At 32.0% G+C, this 19,940-nt stretch overlaps 1 pseudogene; it reads left to right on the top strand.

Moving 5' to 3' along the window:
- Positions 1-4,709: 4,709 nt before the first annotated feature.
- Positions 4,710-19,508, top strand: LOC127546679 (peroxiredoxin-1-like; annotated as a pseudogene).
- The last annotated feature ends 432 nt before the right edge of the window (positions 19,509-19,940 follow it).

The following is a 19,940-nucleotide window of genomic DNA, read 5'->3' as shown; positions in this document are numbered from 1 at the left end:
AAGGACAGCCTCAGGAAGGGCATATTTGTTCTATTTTAGATTTATTATTGCCTCCCTTTAAATACAAATATCTATCAGTAGAGATGTGTAGCCTTTTGAAAATATCCCAGTATTCTAGAATAGAAAGCAATACTGTAAAGGGGAAAAAAAAATTTCATAAAATGACTAAAACAGAAAGAAACCAGGTCAGTTTCTGGTTCTTCTTTTTCATACTTCTTTAATTTAAAAAAAATCAAAAGAATGGAGAAGTGAAAATTCACCTGAGAAACTAGAAAAACAAAGTTCTTGACCAGGGAAAGTTAAGACAAGTTCACTATTCTAACCACTAGTAGGTCATATCAATTAGTAGTAACTATTCATTAAAGCTTCAGCAAGATTTACTCTCTCTAGAACATGCTGTTTTGATCAGCCTCTTGTTGAGGTCCTGAATAATGAATGTGTTGGGCAGAGAGAAATGGAATTGAGAAAATTGATCCCTGAAGCTAGTAAGGAAAAAGGGAGGTTATCCAGTCAGAAATCCTCGTTTTATCAAATCCCTGAGGCCCTCTCTCTCTCTATAGGGGACTTGGATAGCCTGACCTTGCCATGCCCTGTCAGAAATCTTAGTCATGTCCCTGAAGTTAAATTTTCCCTATAAAATCTATCATCCTATGGTGGTTGCCCTTTTTTGAGTCAGTCAGCCTCTTGGTATCTTTTCCCTTATTCCTCCCCCACGATGGGGGTGGGGGATCTCTCCTAACTCCACTTCTCCTTATAGCTAGGTAACTGTCTTTAGAAAGTCCCTTTCAGGATTTAGGCTGCCAAATAAGGACATGCCCCATGGGGTGTTTCCTTTCCTCTGGAAAATGGCAAGTTCTACTAAGGAACTTGCCCTTTCTAGCATTAATTAATAAAATCCCTTTCTATGCTTTCCCAGTTCAATTTCATATTTTCCATTCCTAGTGTCTACTGTATCCTTTCATTTTGTCTGCAATCTCTTCCCTAAATAAACCTGCCTTTTGCCAGAGAGAACAGTCATTATGAATTCTTCACATGACTGAAATCCAAGTTTTGGTGCTTCTTCTAAAAGTACATTATTTGGTGTCTACCATTATTCTACCATCATTTGGTGTCTTTATCAACCACATCTCTCTAATGCAGTATCTGAATGAATATTTTGGAGATGTCCATTTTCTCCTTTTCTTCTTTCTTTTCCTTCTTTCGTTCTTTCTTTCTTTCTTTCTTTCTTTTCTTTTTTTCTTCTTTTCTTTCTTTCTTTCCTTTCTTTCTTTCTACCTTTCTTTCTTTCTTTCTTTCTTTCTTTCTTTCTTTCTTTCTTTCTTTCTTTCTTTCTTTCTTTCTATTTTTTTGCTGAGGCAATTGGGGTTAAGTGACTTGGCCCAGGTCACACAGTCAGGAAATATTAAGTTTCTGAGACCACATTTGAATTCAGATCCTCCTGATTTCAGGGCTGGTACTCTATTCACTGCGCCCCCTAGCTGCCCCTGTTCATTTTCTTTAAAAGAAAAAGAGAGACGGACATTAGTTTGTATATGGGAATAAATGTACATCTTACAAGATACTTAATCTTTTTAAAAAAACAGGAAAAATCTGCTCTCTTTCCCTTATCCCAAAACTCCCTGTCAAAAACAAAAGAAAAAGAAAATCCCTATTACAAACATGTATAGCCAAGCAAAACAAATTTCAATCTCATTTAAATCCAAAAAAAAAAACAAAAAAAGTCATTCTGCAACTCTGAATCTTTCACTTCTGTATCAGGAGATAGTTAGCATGTTTCATCATTATTCCTCTAGAATCCTGGTTGGTGATTATGCTGATCAAAGTCCCTAATTTTTTCAAAGTTGTTTACCTTTACCATATTAGTGTCATTGCATAAATTGTTCTCTTTTACTTCCCTCTGCATCAGTTTATACTGCCCTTCCCAGATTTCTTTCAAACCATTCGCTTCATCATTTCTTGCAGAATAATAATATTCTATAACATTCATATACTGTAACTTATTATTAGTTGTTGTTTAGTTATTTAGTCCTGTTTGACTCTTTGTGACTTTATATATGATTTTCTTGGCAAAAATGATTTGCCATTTCCTTCTCCAGTATATTAAAGGCAAACAGAGGTTATATGACTTGCCCAGGATCACACAGCTAATAAGTATCTTGAGTTCAAATCTCAAATCACCATATCTCCAGGCCTAGCACTCTATCCACTCAGTCACCTAGTTACCCCTATGCCTTGGTCTACCCTTCCACAATTTATGAGCACCCTTTCAGATTCTTATTCTTTGCTACCTCAAAAAGAACTATAAATATTTTTTAATTTAAAATTTAAATAGAAAAAGAAATATAAGGGGGGGAGGGGAGGGAGTGAGAAGATAAGAGAAAATTCAAAATATGTAACAAAGAATTTCCATTTCAAGAAAGTATATTTAGTAATAGAACACATTGTATTCAGAACTGTCCATCTTCTTTTTGCTTTCTGGTAGACTTTTTTTTGTTGTTCTTTGCTATGCAAATTTTAACTTTATTCTTTTATTCCCCTTTCTTTTTCCTCAACTTCCCCAAGAAGGCTACATTAAGCACAGATATTTATGTCTCTTTCTATCTATCTATTCAGATATCTAGCATCTATCTACACATATGTGTGTATATCTACACATTCATATATATATATATATATGTACACACACATATATATAAAACACACATATATGCATTATCTCACTAACTTTTACTTCTACTTCTTAACTTGTCTTGCCATTACTTAGTACACACACACACACACACACACACACACACACACACACAATCTCAAGAATGCCTCCTATATCCTTTCCCTTCTTCACCTCTTTTCCTTCCTTTTTATCCCTTTGCCATTTATTTGCACACCTTATCCCACTCCCATTATTCTCACACCCTTCTATATTCTACCTTGTCCTATTCCTTGCCCACCTTATTTCTTTAAAGATTTTGGAGAGTGCTATACTCTTCTTGATATGTATATGTATATATGTATATGTGTGTGTGTGTGCATGTACAAATAAATATATGTATTGTTCCCTCTTTAAACAATTCCCATGAATAGAATTTCAAAAATACCAACCATCCTCCTCCACCTAATTATTCTGTGTCAATTCTTGCTCCTGCACCTCATTTGTATAGAATAAATTCTTTTTTTTTTTAATCTTTTCCTACATGGCTTTGCTTTTTAGAATTATATCATACTCAGTTCTACCCCACTCTTTCTTTGGAACTATCCAATTGCTACTGATAATTTCCACATATAAAACATAGTTTCTCCTCATTGAATTCCTTGAAATTAGTCTTTGATGTTGGTTCTTACTTGTCAAATTTTCTATTTAGTTCAATTTCTTTGCAGCAAAATCATAAAAATCTATTAGTTCATTGAATGTCTTTTTTTCCCATTCAGTATTGTACTTAATTTTGCTGAATATGATATTTCAGCCACAATCCTAGTATTTTTTTTTAAATTTTTGATATATAGCATTCCAGGATCTGCAGTTTTTTGTGTGGCTCTAATCGTAGTTCCAGCACGTTTGAATTGGGTTTGTTATTGTTGCTTGTAAAAAACTTTTTCTTTAATCTGAGATTTCAAAATTTAGCAATGATGTTGCTGTATGTTTTCCTTATGAGATCTCTTTTAGGATTATTTCTTATATTATTGTTTCAAAGCTTTGGGAGGTTTTTTGGTCATAGCTTTCAGATAATTCCATTATTCTTATATTTTCTCTTCTTGATTTGTTCTCCAGATCTTTTCTTGTGAAATGTCTCACTTTTTCTTCTACTTTTTCATTCTTTGCATTTTGTTTAATTATTTCTGGTCTCTTATAACTTCACTGACTTTCCTTTGCCCAATTCTAATTTCCAAAGAGCTATTTTCTTCCTTAAGACTCTGGATCTCCAATTCTGATGGACGTGGCCCTCTTCAGCAATGAGATGAACCAAATCAGTTCCAATAGAGCAGTAATGAATTGAACCAGCTACACCCAGTGAAAGAACTCTGGGAAATGACTATGAACCACTACATAGAATTCCCAATCCCTCTATTTTTGTCTGACTGCATTTTTTATTTCCTTCAGGTTAATTGTATGCTATTTCAAAGTCTGATTCTTTTTGTACAGCAAAATAATTATTTGGACATGTATACTTATATTGTATTTAATTTATACTTTAACATATTTAACATGTATTGGTCAACCTGCCATATGGGGGAGGGGGTGGAGGAAAGGAGAATACTTCAATATTTCTATGCAGTTCTGATCTTTTCATCAGAAATGCTTGGGAGTTCTCTGTTTCATTAAAAATCCATTTTTCTGAAAGAGGTTTCTGTGAAAATGGTGAAATAGGTCAGAAAATTTCAACTCTCTAGATCTTCTCCACAAACAAGACAAAATAGTACCTGAAGGTGAATGTAGAACAGTAAAAACAAGCAAGAATTGAGGCAGAACAGTAATTCTCCAAGGACAATTTGAAATCTGAAGAAAGATAACAGGATAGATATCTGGATCATATGAAGTGCAAACAACTCAAGGCTAGTTCTGCTGAAACAGCAAGCAGCCAGAACAGGGTTGGGAGATAGTCTCAGACGCAAGCACAGAGAGCCTCTACTAATAAGGAAAGCTAGGCTCAGCTGTGCTGCTGAGACTTGGACTTGAAAGAGGAGACAGCACATACCCAGTAAGTAAAGAAGCAATGGGACAGGATTGGCTGGCTACAGACTTTCAGGAAAGCAGGGTTCTTGGTTTCGATTCCAGGCCAGGGAGAAAACTGAAGGAGGACCTAAGCCAGAAGCACCATCCCCACAACCCAAGACTGAAGGTGATTGCACTAACAAACTGCTATAATTTTTTTTTTTTAATAAACAAGCAAAGGAAAAAGAAAGGAAAAAGGAAAGTTACTATAGGAACTGCAAAGATCAGAGTTCATCTTTAGAGGAGGATATCAAAGAAAAAAATTTCTCTCCTTATTGCTTTGTTGTCTGTTAAGATGATACGTTTTTATTTGTGGTGAGACCAGTGGTATGGCCAAAAATCTTGATTTATAAACAAAAATTTTAGAAGGTTCTTCTTTCAGGTTATAAAAATATATTCAAAAGATTATACATTATGACCTGATTGAATTAATATGTAGAATAGAGCATTATTAAATATTGAAAAAATATATATTAACCATATTAATAACAAAAAGAGTATAAACCAGGTAATTACATCAGTAAATGTAGAAAGATTTTGTGACAAAATGCAATACCCTTTTATAGTTAAAAAAATACTACAAAGAACAACAATACATGGATTTTTGCTTAATATGATAAATATTATCTATTAGAGTCAGGGGCAAACATCATATGCAATAGAGAAACAATAAAGTCCTTTCCAAAAAAGATAAAGCAATAAATAACTAGAGAAAGTACACTTTGAAATCCATTTATCAAAACAAGCTTGCAGGTGCTAAGCCTAAGTGGTCTCTGAAAAGCTGGAATATATGTCAACACTTTTTTTTAATCTTTGGAATTCATTTTAATATTATTTTTGTTCTCATTATTTTGTTCTCTCTTCTATTTCATCCATTCTAATTTCCAGGGAGTTTGTTGCTTGGGCAAACTATTAATTCTCTTTCCACCTATTTGTTCAATAGTTCTTATGTGTTTTTTTCCTTTTTTTAAATTTATCATTTTAGTTTTATTTATAAAAAATTATTTATACTCTTTTTAATTCTTGCCTCATCTTGTCTAAGAATTATAATTGAATTTGTACCCAAATTGTGTTTTTCTTTGAAGCTTAGCTTGTTGATATATTTGGAGTCATTCCCTTGTAAGTTTTAGTCTAGAGCATCTCACTCAGCATAATAGATTTTTATGGTGTGATCCTTGTTTTGTTTTTTCACTCTTCCAAACTTCTTCTTGACTTCATACATGATATTTGGGTCAGGTCAGGTTCTGTATTCTTATGTTGCTTTGTTGGGGTATTTTGAGTAATGGGAAAATTCCACAAACCCAGTCTCTACAATGAGGAATCACAAAATAGTTAATGCTACCCAGCACATCTAATTCTATGGACATGAAAAATTAATAATGTAATAATGTAATTTTGACCCTTACACCCTTAGTCTATAAGTTAATTTATTTTTATATTATGAGAAGTAATAGACAAAATTAAATATTAATTAAAAGGCATTTGATTTCATAACATCTACTGAAACAATATATTTTCATTATATTTCTTTTAGCAATGTATCTATCCAAGGAAGTCAAGTATTAGGAACTTTTTATAAGAATCTCTTGTAACTAAGAAAACATTTTATTTCATTTGCAAATGAATATCCCTCAAAACTTAATCTCACATATTTTAAAGTACTGCATGTCATTTCACAAAAAAAAAAATCATCAAAAAGTTGTTACAGAAACAGAGGAAAAAGACCTATTAAAAAGATCATTTAATCTATTAAAAATTATACAATTGCTTAATTATAAGAAACATCATCATATTTTCCTAATGTCATTAATTGTATCAACCATATTAATTAACATTAGATGCTGCCAGTAAATGCATTATGTTTTAAAGTTTGAGGAAAAACAAAATGCTTTCATCTCAAAGTCCCAATAAAATAAAATATTCTAAATCCCAGAGTTCTATCTGGTTAAAACCCTATTTGGTTAAAATCATAAATTTTAATTCTATTCTAGATTCAACACATAGAATTGTGTGTGTATGAAGACAAGAGTTAAGTGCTTTGTTTAGGGTCTCACAGTTAGTAAATACCCAAATTTGAATTGGGCAGATTCTCCCAACCCCAGTACCAGCATTTTATTACATCACTTAATTGCTCCAACACATAAAAATTTAACTATCAGATAGTACTGATCACTTATAATTCACTGATCATCATGATAATGTGTATATTTCTCCCATGCATAATTGCTAAATACACTCTATATTTATTGGTCAACCCACCATTTTGTATCCCTCAGTTCTTTTTTGTGAAGTCGTGTTAACTCATTGTTAAGAGTATGTAGATTTCCCCAGTTAGAACTTAACTCTTAGCCTTCATTCATTGGTCTAGCTTTTCAAAATTTTCAATATTTCACTGAGCAAAAGTCAAGAGACCTTGGAATGTCATTGCTTATTGAGTGATGCGTATACACGTGCTTAGGTATACTGCATACAACACTAACTCAACATGGAGTTGTTAGACAAATAGACAATAAATACAAAGAAACAATGAGCAACAAAACATTAAAACATCTACCAAACAGCTTCAAGTCCATCTCTATCCTAAATTGTAGAAATTATCTATGTATCCAGATCCATGGTTATCTAAATCCAAGAGTTCTAGGAAATGTATAATTTAAGATTATTTAGTTCCTTGCATCTGTGTCCTTCTGAGCAAATATAGTAATATCTATTTTTGTGTAACAGGCTTGGTAGTGTGCTGGCAAAAAATACTACATATAACATTTTTTAAATGTGCGCTTTATTAACATATTGTGTATTACTTCCCTAAATCTAGATACTCAACGAAACAAATACATAAAGTCCTGATTTGTAGCATTTATTGGTTTCCAAGATGCAAAAGCTCAAACTAAAAAGTTAACAGTCTGCTTTCACAGAGCCTCTTAATTCTAGCTCCTACACAACCCTGAAGTATGAAGAGACCAATTTGTTTCCCTAGTGCCTGAGACATAAAAGGCCCAGCCCAAAAAGAAGTTGGTGTTAAAAGTTTCGCCTTGCTCCTTGCTGACCTACAAATATTTTCCTGGGTATTTGTGCTATTGATTCTCCAAATGTTTTATTTTAACTCCTACTTAGAAAAGTGGTTTTTAACTGAGTCTCTATGATCAATAATGCTTATTGTATTTTGATCAAACCTGAGTATTGTACTAAGCATAATTTAAACTTGTCCTACAATAGACTGTTGACTCATACTTCTAGTAAAACTGATCATAAGAAACAATGGCAGAAATTTGTGGGTAATTCAAGATCTGGTGTAAATCTAGACCCAGTTTCCTTCATTCCAACTGTCAGCTCACTGGTCAGTGAATACCATGGCTTAACAAAGTGAATGCACTTAGCAATGTCACACACAGATAATCAGTGATTTGATGTTAACTAGTACAATGGAAATACTAACTAGATTTAGGATTTTCAATGTCTGAAGTGATACCTGTGTTCTTAGTGTTGTAGAACTGACTGAGTGATTATAGAGAACTGAAACTCTTGAGTCATTGCACTGAGGTTGGTTCAGACACTTAGGGCTAATTACCGAGTGGACAATACTCTATGGGCATGTGCTTGGGAAATGGCCCTTCCCGACTATCCTGTGCTGGCTTAATAATTGGTGTTTACAGAGAATTGTAGGAAGGACTATGGGGTGGAGTAAGACTAGCCAAGGTCACTCTGGGAGGAGACGAAGAAGGAAGCTTGCGGAGATTCTGCTTCCATCCAATTCAATCCTACCTCTAAAGACTAAGAATAAAGACTAAGAACTTTTGCTTATCTTGACTCTGGCTGATTCTAAGGTATCCAGGGTGCTAACATGGCCATCACAGATTCTACAATGATTGACTGTAGCATTGACTTAGTATAGTAGATTGACTAAACTTGGAATCAACAAATATGCATATGAGTTTTGAGATTCACTGTGTATATTATTAACAAAGCCTAAAAGAAATTCTACTTAAAAATAACTTCAGACAATATAAAATATTTGTGAGTCTACCTGCTAAGACAGACACAGGAACTAAATGAGCATAATTACAAAACACTTCATTCAAATAAAGCAAAATTGAAACTAATGGAAATATATTAATTACTCATGGATAGACTGAACCAATATAATAAAAATGACAATTCTGCCTAAATTAGTTTATTTATTCAGTGCCAAACTAATCAAACTGCCAAAAATCATTTTATAGAACTAGCAAAAATGATAACAAAATTCATCTGGAAAAATAAAAGGTCAAGAATATGAAGAAAAGTAATGAAAAAAATTAAAAGAAATGTGATCTAAGTATAACAGATTTAAAACTATATTATAAAGTGGCACTTATCAAAACAATTTGGTACTAAGAAATAGATTAGGTACACAAGATACAATAAGAAATAACTATAGTAATCTACTATTTAAGAATTAGACTTGATTATTTGACAAAAACTGCTGAGAAAACTGGAAAAGACTATGACAGAAGCTAGGCATAGACCAACACTGTACATGAAAAATGAGTCAAAATGGACACATAATTTAGACATAAAGGGTAATGACATAAGCAAATTAGGAGGGCAAGGAAGAGTTTACCTGCCAGCTCTGTGAAGAAGGGAAGAATTTATGACCAAACAAGAAATAGAGTACATTATGAAATGCAAAATGGACAATTTTTATGACATTAAATTTTTTAAAGTTTGCACAAAGAAAACCAATGCAAATAAGAGGAAAGCATTTTTTACAGCCAGTATTTCTGAGAAAGGTATATTTCTTTACTATATAGTAAATTTGTAAGAATTTATAAGAATACAAATCATTCACTAATTAATAAATGGAGATTTTATTGGATAGGAACAAGCAATTTTCATATGAAGAAATTAAAGCTATCTGTACTTATGTGAAAAAAAGCTCTAAATTCCTAGTGATTAGAGAAATACAAATTAAAACAACTCTAAGGTACCAAATCATACCTGTCAGATTGACTAATATGACAGAAAAGGAAAATGATAAAAACTGGAAAAGATGTAGGAAATTTAGAACTCTACTGCTGGTGGTAGTGTGAACTGATCCAACCATTCTGAAGAGCAATTTGGAACTATGCCCAAAGGACAACCAAATTATGCATACCCTTTGACCAAGCAATTCCACAACTAGGTCTCTATCCCAAAGGGATTTTTAAAAAGGAGAGGCGTAGAACATACATTTGCAAAAATATTTATGGCAGTCTTTTTTTGGTGGCAAAATATTGGAAATTCAGAGAATGTTGCATAAGCAGTGGTTTATGGATATAATGAAAGACAATTGTTCTTTAAGAAATGATGAGAAAACAGATTACAGAAAAAACAGGAATGTCTTATAAGAACTAATATTGAGTGAAGTGAGCAGAACAGAACATTGTTCTTGATAACAGCAACATTGTATGAAATCAATTAAGATAGACTTAGCTCTTCTCTGCAAAACAATGATACAAAGCAATTCCAAAATACTCATGATGGAAAAAGCTGACCACATCCCAAAAAAAAAAAAAAAAAAACAGGTATCTAAATGCAGATGGAAGCATACTATCATCACTTTTTTAAAAAATTTTTCTTTCTCTTGATTTTTCTTTTTTGTTTTGAGTCTTCTTTCATAAAAAGACTCACAGAAAGTCTTTCATAGAAAGACTTATAGAAATGTGTACATGATTGTACATGTATTGGATTGCATGCTGTCTTGTTGGGAGGAAGAGAGGGGAAAAAATTTGGAAATCAATCTTACAAGAATGAATGTTGAAAACTATCTTTAGATGGACTAGGGGGAGGAGAAAATAAAGTATCAGTAAGTACAAAAAAGAAAGAAACTCAGTTCTACCATGGATAAGTCATTTAAATTCTTTCAGTCTCATTTTCCTCCTCTATAAAATGAAGTTCTATCTATTTCTTAAAGTAGCTAAGGAAAATTATATATACATGAATATATATACATATAAATATGTGAAAGAGAATTATTTTAAATACTGTAGTTTAGGATTATAATTTCATCATTGCTTTTCTGTTACTTTGGAGACTTCATTTAAGAATCACTGCATATTTTCCCTCTGCTTTGCATTTATTTTCACTCTTAAGAAAATTTCTATGGCAGAAAAATTAATTGCGAGAAAGTAAAATAAGCAAATTTATTGAGATGCAAAAACTTCACAACATTACATTTTTTCAAAAATCTTTAATATGTTAAATCTCACTTTTCTAAAGTGATTTATTTTACACAATTTGGCATTAAGAACTTAAAAGAAAATTCAACATATAAAATTTTAGAGAAATATAAGATAAATATCAAAGACTAATTACAAGAGATTCAATAAAAACAAATTGTTTATATTTTATACATGAAAATGTAAATCATATTGTAAGACTCAGTAAGTGGATAGTTTAAAAGAAAGATGAGAGTAGAGTTGAATATGATGTGATTCTAAAAATCAAAATCATATAGGAAAAGGTAAAAATATATATATGTTATATATGTGTAAAAGGGAGAACTGATACAGAGAAACTGGATGGAGGAGGAGGGCTGGTAGTTCTGGAACCCTACTCTCATTAGGAAGAGATTAGAAAGTGGAAAATACACACACACTCATACTCATATTATATAATATATATAGAGAGAGAAGGGTATAAAAGTCTCCTTACTAAACTTATAGAGAAATAAGGAGGAGGGAATAGGATAAAGGGGAGTATAAAAAGGCACATAACTTAAAGGGAATGGAATAGGGTGTGCAGATTAATAGGAATGGGACAAAGAGGGAGAAAAAGGCTGGGAGGAAAGAACTAGGGAAGAATTCTTGAAGGGGGGGGGTAAGTTAAAAAATAGCAAGGCAAGGTAGCAGATAAAGCAAAGAAATAAGCAGGCATAGGAAATAAAAGATATACACAAACATAGTAATAATGATCAGGAGTAGAATTTATTAAGAAAAAAAAGAACGGATAGTAATCAATGATTTCAAATGTTAAAGCTAAAATAAATTTAATCAAAAGAGGAAAAAATAAGGAAGCTACACTATATGTAAGCCATATTAAACTACATTGTTTTGGACTATTTAAAATAACTAGACAATATAAGGCTAAAATATTATTGTGGTATAGAAAATTGTGGGTTTTTTGGATTTAGAAAAAATATTGAAAGACAGACTTATGAAGTATAATATTATCTACTTTCAGAGAAACAGGGCACAAACAAGCAAAAAATAAACAGGTCTTACATAGATGTATATGTGTATACATGTGTTTGATTATAGATATTTGTGTATATGTATATTTGTGTACAGATATTTTTAATCATTATCAAATTGTCTTGATGATTAGTCATTTTGTGGGATAGTTGGGAATCTTGGGCAGTTTTACTGCCCACTTTTTTCTTCATTTTCACTTGAGATTTTTGACCAAAAAAATTCTTCCAGAAAAAATTTATTTTTAACTGATTTATCTGGAACATAATCTTTTTGCACTTTGGTATAACTATTAACAATAGCTTTGAAAAAATACATTTAGGGACTGGTGTAATTTTCATTATATTGGCTCAGCCTACAAATTTAGGTTTTTCTATAAGCAAGATTTTTTTAGTTGTAATTTGGTAAGTAGACTCAAATCTTTAGTATACAATCTGAAGGTATAAGTAAATGGAATTTCCTTTTCTATTTTTTCCTGATAGACTTGATTGGTGATGTGTAGAAATGCTGATTATTTGCATGGATTTATTTTATATCCTGAAACTTTGCTCAAGTTAGTTTAAATATATTTTCAGGTGACTCTCTGAGAATAATTTTGTTTCTTTGTTGTATGTACTTTTCCCTCAAGTTATTTTTCTTGTATTATTACTATGTTACAATTCTAGACATCCTTTCTTCAACTCTTATTAGAAGGAATTCTGGTTTATTTCTATTTTTATGATGGGCCTCAGTATTAGGGAGAGAGAATGTGTGAGAGAGAGCATGGGAGAGGGAAGAAGAAGAAAGAAAAAAGAAAAGGAGAGGGGAAGAGAGGAGACAGAGCCAGACAGACAGACAGACAAAGAAGGAGCGAGAAAGGGAGAAAGAAATCTAGGTAGATGTAGCTATAGGAAAAAAAGAAAGAAAGAAAAAGAAAGAAAATTACAATTTAAAAGAAATGGAAAGTTGTGAATGGCAAATTAGGAGTTTCATGTGCAATCATCTTTCTATTGCACTGTTTTGGAAATACTTGTTTTATTCCACAAGTTAAAATTAATTTTTAAAAAAATAGTTAATTTATGGCTGGTTCAATTTCTTTTTCTGAGATTGGGTTCTTTTAATTCTCTATTTTTATGTTAATCTAGATATTTTATATTTTTATAAATACTCAGCTATTTCATTTAGATTCTTAGTTTTATTATCAAATACTTGGATGAAATATTTCTAATTCTTTTTTCTCTTCATTTGTGTTTCTTTCATTTCATGGGACAGCTAGCTGGTATAATGAACAGTGCTCCAGGCCTGGAGGCAGGAAAACCTGAGTTCAAATCTTACCTGCACTCTTGCTAGCTATGTAACTCTAAGTAAGTAGCTTAACCTTTGTTTCAGTTTCCTCATCTTTAAAATAGGGGTAATAACAGCACTTATCTCCCAAGGTTGTTGTAGGAATCAAAAGAGATAAAACTCTAAAGTACTTAGCTCAATGGTATCACATAGTAAGTAATACAGTAATATTGGCTATTCTTTTTTTTTTTTGATATTAGTCATTTAGTTTTCTTCTTTCTTTTAACAAGATTTGTTAGTGATTTATCTGTATTTTTAAAAAGCAGCTTTTTATTTTATTTATTTATTTTATTTTATTTATTAATTCCATAATGTTTTTGTTTTGCTTTCAATTTTCTCTCTTCCTTGGTGATCAAAAATTTTATTTTGATGTTTCATAGTATTTTAAAAAATAATTTATTGGTTTTTTGCTCTTTTTATTTTCATCCCTAATTAATTGATTTGTTCTTTCTTTTATTGATGAAAGTGTTTTCCTTTGGCTGATTTAGTTGCATCCCCAAAATATGTTCATATTTTATCCTATTTGTCATTATCTTTAATGAAACCATCTATTATTTCTATTTATCCTTTAATACACTCATTTTTAAGATTAAATTTAATTTCCAATTAATTTTTATTAATGTGGACTTTTAAAATTTTCATTACATTGTGGTTCTTAAAAGATGCATTTGATATATCATTTTTTATATTTTGTGATGTTTTAATACCCTAATACTCATGCTGTTTCTTCCAACTTCACAAAGCATATTTAGCATTGTAGGGGATCTACCAGAATCGTTTGAAGCTCTTTGTTTATTTTCTGAGGATTAATTAGACTAATTCATAGCAATTTTTACCAGTTCCTGGATTTTCTAAAATGCTTTTTAAATTTCCCTTTGAGTTTTTGTGCAACTGATCTATTTTATTGTCAGCTAAAATGATTCTCCAAATACATGAATTCCCCACATCAAGAACTACTGCATTATCTCTAACAGTCATTGAAGTGTGCTCTTTAAGAGCATAATTTTTGCTCATTTCCTTAAAATAATATCCATTCTTTATGTCTACTGTGTTAAAAACAAAATTCAGCATTTAACTGATAAAGAAGTTACTAAAAGTAGAGAAATAAGATCATTCTAGTTTGATGATCAGTCAAATAATCTGAGATAGTTTAGTGTCAGTAGAAGCATATACACATGATTATTGATGTCACAAAACCATGTCAAGATTGTGAGATGATCACAACTGAGGTACTGAAAAGGAATACATACTCCCAAAGTATCACAAAACAAGGAATTTATTACTCACTGGTATACAAATATGTAGTTCCCCAGCCCTTCCATTCTATGAGCAAGCACAAGTTGTGGCACATGATACATACAGTTGAATGAATACTCTAAGAGCAAAGAATTCTGATCTCTGCTTTTATCTGATATTGTTGCCTGACAAATTTACATGGACTGTGTGGGAGAAGAATCTTGGACTTATTTTGTGACTCAGATTCCAAACTCCCTTTACTGAAGACAAGGACATTGATGTAGAATGTTTGCTAATATTGGATCCACAGATTAGATGATATTTATTTAACTGCTTATGATAAGAAGAGCCTTACACTTCTCACCTAAGTGAAAGCTAACTAAATCTAAAACTTGGATACAGTAGAAACTTCCTGGTACACAGGCAAAGAGTCATCCCATCTACAGATTTGTCTACTTATAAAATATAAGATTGTGTATGAGAAAAGGATTTGAATTTCTGGAACACATACAGAGTTGACCAGAAATAGAGTACATCTAACAAAGTCTGCTAAAAAAAAAAAAAAATGTATCTGCATGTTTTATAAATCTAATCAGAAGAGATTTAATCCAAAAGCATAGGGAAGAAAGAAGATTGCTTCTTTATATCCCTCATGTTAGATGCTATAGAATGTAATTACAAAAAAAGTTTTTTTTAAAAAATAGCTTCTAGACAATCATGAATTCACAGTACACAAATGTTCAAGAATTAGATTTAGAGAACAACAACAAAAAAAAAAAAGAACTCTTTCAATGAGAAGGAAAATTAGTTTTGCCTAAAGAAACTGATATAGATGAACAGGGATTCCAGTGATCAACTTAGATTTCAAAAGTGAATTTATAGGAAAATGTGGCCAAGGCCCCATGATAGAAGATAAATATAAGGTCGTTGCATAGTTCATTAAGAATAATGTTATATATGCTAAAGCTCATAAGGAGGCTATCATCAATGACAACAATGTTTTCTCTGTAATAAAGATGACAGAACTGGAAATGACAGAAGAAAAATTACTTACAGGAAGTCGACACCTTTCCAGGTTTCTCTGAGAGTGTTCTGTTCAACATTTCCCATAAACAATTATATTCTATCATAACCGCATACCACAATTTATTCAGCCATTCCTCAATTGATGAACATCCCCTCAATGTCTCATTTTTTGGACTGAGAAGAATATGGCTATAAATATTTTTGTACATGTAGTTCCTTTTCCCTTTTTAAAAAAAATTCTTTTGGGATTTACATCTAGTAGTGGTGTTGTTAGATAAAAAGATACATATACATTTATAGCCCTTTGGGCATAAATGATACCTTTTGATCATTTATCAGTTGGTGAATGGCTAAGAAATATTATTAAAGAAATACCAAACATCTAAAAAAAGAAGTACTGATTACAAAACCCATTCCTTCATAGAATTAGGTTGTCAAACTAACCTCACTTCCTTTTTTTGACAAGATTTCTAAGGTATTTAATGAGTGAAGAGATATGAAGATATTTAACCTAAGTTTTAGCAAAATCCTTCACAAAGGATTCACAAAGAATCTCATACTATTCTTGTGAAGAAGATGGAGAAATATACACTGGACAATAATAAAAACAAATAAATTTAGAACTGGTTGGATGGACCCTATTAAAAAGTACTTGTTAATTATTCAGGGTAAGCATGGTAGATAATCTTCAGTGGAGTACCTCGGAGATTTGCACTTGATCTGGTGATGATTAACGTTTTGATCTGTGATTTGGATAAAGCACATATCAGATGTTATGTTATTTTACAAATAACCTAAAAGTATGAGGGATAGTTAGTACAGTAGATGTCCAAGTCTAGGACACCAAAAGATTGAATTTAATAAGGTAAAATTTCAATGGGAATAAATATAAAATCAGTATAAATGGGCACCAAAAATGTCATCTTCAAAAGGTAGTATGGAGGAGATATGTTTAAGGATTTTAGTTAATCACAAGTTGAGTGAATTAACAATATGATGTAAAAGGCAAAAAGTTAATTTAAACTTAGGCTGCATTAGTATGCCTAACTTTCAGGAAGGAGGAAGTAATAGTCCCATTTTGAATTCACCTGAAATAAGATTGTTTTGAGTTTTTTGTCCATGTCACATAAGTATCAGTTAAAGGACCTGGGACCTATGCTCTTGTGTAATTTATAAAATTTTAAGTTTAAAACTGCAATAAGATTTTCGGAGAAGGCTTTGCCAACTTTAAGTTAAAAGTTTTTACTTTTTTCTAAGAGAACATTTGTCATTGTCCTTTACACTCAAAGAGAACCAAAATGATATCATTATGTCAGTGTCAATGTACAGTGTGTCAACTATGGCTGATCAGACCAACACAAGCTCAGAAGACTCTAATATAGATTAGGCACAAATAGTTCATATGAACTTGGAGTGGAGATGTCTCTAAATTTGTGTTTATCATATTTCTTTTGAGCTACTGCAATTCTGCTGTGCTTATAAAGCACAGTGCCTTCTTTGGTGTAGGCATGCCATGCTGGATAGTCCTGTGTCAGTGTCTTTCATGTCCCACAACTGATTTCAAAGCTCTTTAGAAATGTCTTGAAAGTATCCTTGTATTGCTTCTTTTAATCTCTGTATGGGCACTTGTCTTGTGTGAGTTCTCTATAAAATAGTCTTTTAGATAGGTGAACATTCGGCATTCCAACAACATGGCTAGTAAATTGAAGTTGTAATTCTCTGCAATATAGTTTAAATGTTTGACAATTCAGGTCAAGAAAAAAATCTATGTTGGTATGAGTTGAATATGAAGAGGTAATATCTTTTTTTTTTTTTAATGATGAAATTAAGAGGCGAGAAAGGAATGTATTAGGAGAAAGGGAAAGAGAAAAGTGGAATGGTGCAAATTATCTGCCATAAAAAAGGTAAGATAAAGCTTTTACAGTGGAGGGGAAGAGGGATATTAATATGATTTTTTAAAAATAATGTTTTAATTAATTAATCAATAAACAAACACTTATTAAGTACCTACTATGTATCTGGTATTTAACAATACAAAAACAAAAGTGAAAACACTCTTTACTTTCAAGACATTTACAACTGAGTCAAGCAAAAAAGCATACATAATGTATATGTAGAAAAAAAGATATATGTGTATATGCATACATGCATACATGCATACATATACATATGTATGTATGTATGTATATATATATATATATATATATATATATATATATATATATATATATATATATATATATAAACAGAAAAGCATTGGTAGATTACAAAAGCCTCATGTAGAAAGCCTTAAAAAATTTAGGGATGAGGTCACTTAGAAAGAAGAGAAAAGGGCCCAAGACAGCATCTGGGGATTTAAATATAAATAATATTGTAGTTACTGACCTAGTAAAAGAGATAGAAGTTGTCAATATAGTTAGGAGAAAAAAACAAGAGAGAGAAAAGTCATGCATATCCAGATAGGAAAAAGGAGAGGTCAATGAAGTGTGTCAAATGCCAAACAAAAGGATGCAAATTTAGGGGAAAGACCTCAGATTAGGCAACTAAAAGAGCACCAACAATTTTGGAGTCGCAGTTTCAGTTGAGTAATAAAGTTGGAAGCCAAATTATACAGGATTTAGAAGAGAAAGTGGAAGAAATTAACATGTAGTATTATCAAAAATTTGACTTAAAAGGTAAGGAGAGATTTAGGATGTCAACTTGCTGATATGGTAATATCTAATTAAAGGGAGTTGTTCTGTTTTAAACTTAATCAAAAAGCAAAGGCATGGTGCGGGGGCAGCAGATAACAAGGTATTTAAACTAAGTATAAAAATGTAGTTAATGATCCCTTCATGAAGTAGGAATAAGGCACTTGAGCGAATCAGAAAGAAATGTCATAGATAATGAATGTACAAAAGAGACTCTTAAATAAATAGGAATAGCAACAAAGAGCAAAAGAAATACTAAAAAAAAGACATGCCTTAAAAAGAGTGGAAATGTAGGAAGAAGCAACTTCCACAAATACAGAATTCTGAGAAAAGCTAGTTGGGCTAAATGAATATAATGTACATTAGATATAAACTATGTTGCTGAGTCATCTTCTACAGATCCCTAAGTAGTCTAAATGCTAAGTTCTTTAGTGGAAATCTAAAGCCTATTCCTCTGAGCATGGGATGCTTATATTTCTGGGGTTTTTTAAGTTAACTTTGCATCTTTCTTATAAGGGTATACATGTTGGGAATACAGTTGAGCTGAGGCAACCATAAAGGAAACACCCAAAGAGAAGAGATAGAGAATTAACATTAAGGTATTTAATGTTATCTGTTGTGCTAACAAAATAATAAAGAGAAGTCTTTGATACTACTTTCTAGAGTAAAGGAGCCATACCATGAAACCCATCTTGAAAATGAGTCATTATATTTTCCAACTACTATTCACCTATTTATGGATCCTCCAAGTAGCCTTTGCAAAGCACAGTTGCTGCTGTCAGCATTTCAATAGGAAATACCAGGATTGGGTACCCAGTCTCCAGTTTCAGAGTTACAGATACTATCCAGGTGGGAAGTTCAAAGATATTAGCCTTTCTCAATACAGAGGGAAATACATCTGTTCTTCTTTTACCTCTTGGACTTTACCTTTCTGTGTCCCACAGAGATTAGAGAATTCAGTGATCAACCTGAAAAATTTGAGAAACTTAACTGCCAAATGATTTGGTGTTTCAGTGGACAGAGATCATTTCTGTCATCTTACTCGTGTCAACACAATCAAAACGCAAGGTAGACTGAGATCAATAAATACGTCAGTGGCATCTGACCCCAAACATATCATTGCTCAATATTATGGAATCTTAAAAGAAGATGAGGGAATTTCATTCAGGGGCTCTCTTCATCATTGCTGAGAGATGGATCCTTCAGCAGATCACCATCAAAGACCTTTCTTTGGGCCACTCTATGGATGAGGCACTTTGACTAATACAGTTCTTCTAGTTCATAGACAAACATGGCAAAGTGTGCCATGTTGGTTAAAAACCTGAAGGGAGTAAGGAATACTTCTCTAATCCTCACTTGAGCTACTGCAGAGGAGCCTGAGGACATAATTAGCTGCTATCTGGAAGTCAAGAAGAAATATTTGATCACTTCCTCAAGCTTTCTACTTCAAGGCTTTTTCAGAATGCTTCAGAGGTATCTGTTATGTCTAGAAATGTGCTTATCTCATAAGAATTATTGGAGGTGATTCCTTTCTTTTTCTCTCACTCAGCGCAGCAGCTTGGCCCTTGGCTTAGGCCTATTGTTCCCTCCTTTTAGTTCTAAAGACCAAGTGCTTTATTAACAAAGTTTATATGATAGTCAACCTTTAGGTCTCAAGCCCATCTAATATTTTTGTAGCTCCTTAATTTGACCTAAGACAAACAAAAACAACCACTAGTAAGGTGAAGAATAAATAAAAGTATACTTGTG

The sequence above is a fragment of the Antechinus flavipes genome, chromosome 2, assembly GCF_016432865.1.
Source record: "Antechinus flavipes isolate AdamAnt ecotype Samford, QLD, Australia chromosome 2, AdamAnt_v2, whole genome shotgun sequence".
NCBI lineage: Eukaryota > Metazoa > Chordata > Mammalia > Dasyuromorphia > Dasyuridae > Antechinus > Antechinus flavipes.
This window is presented reverse-complemented; position numbering and strand designations above follow the sequence as displayed.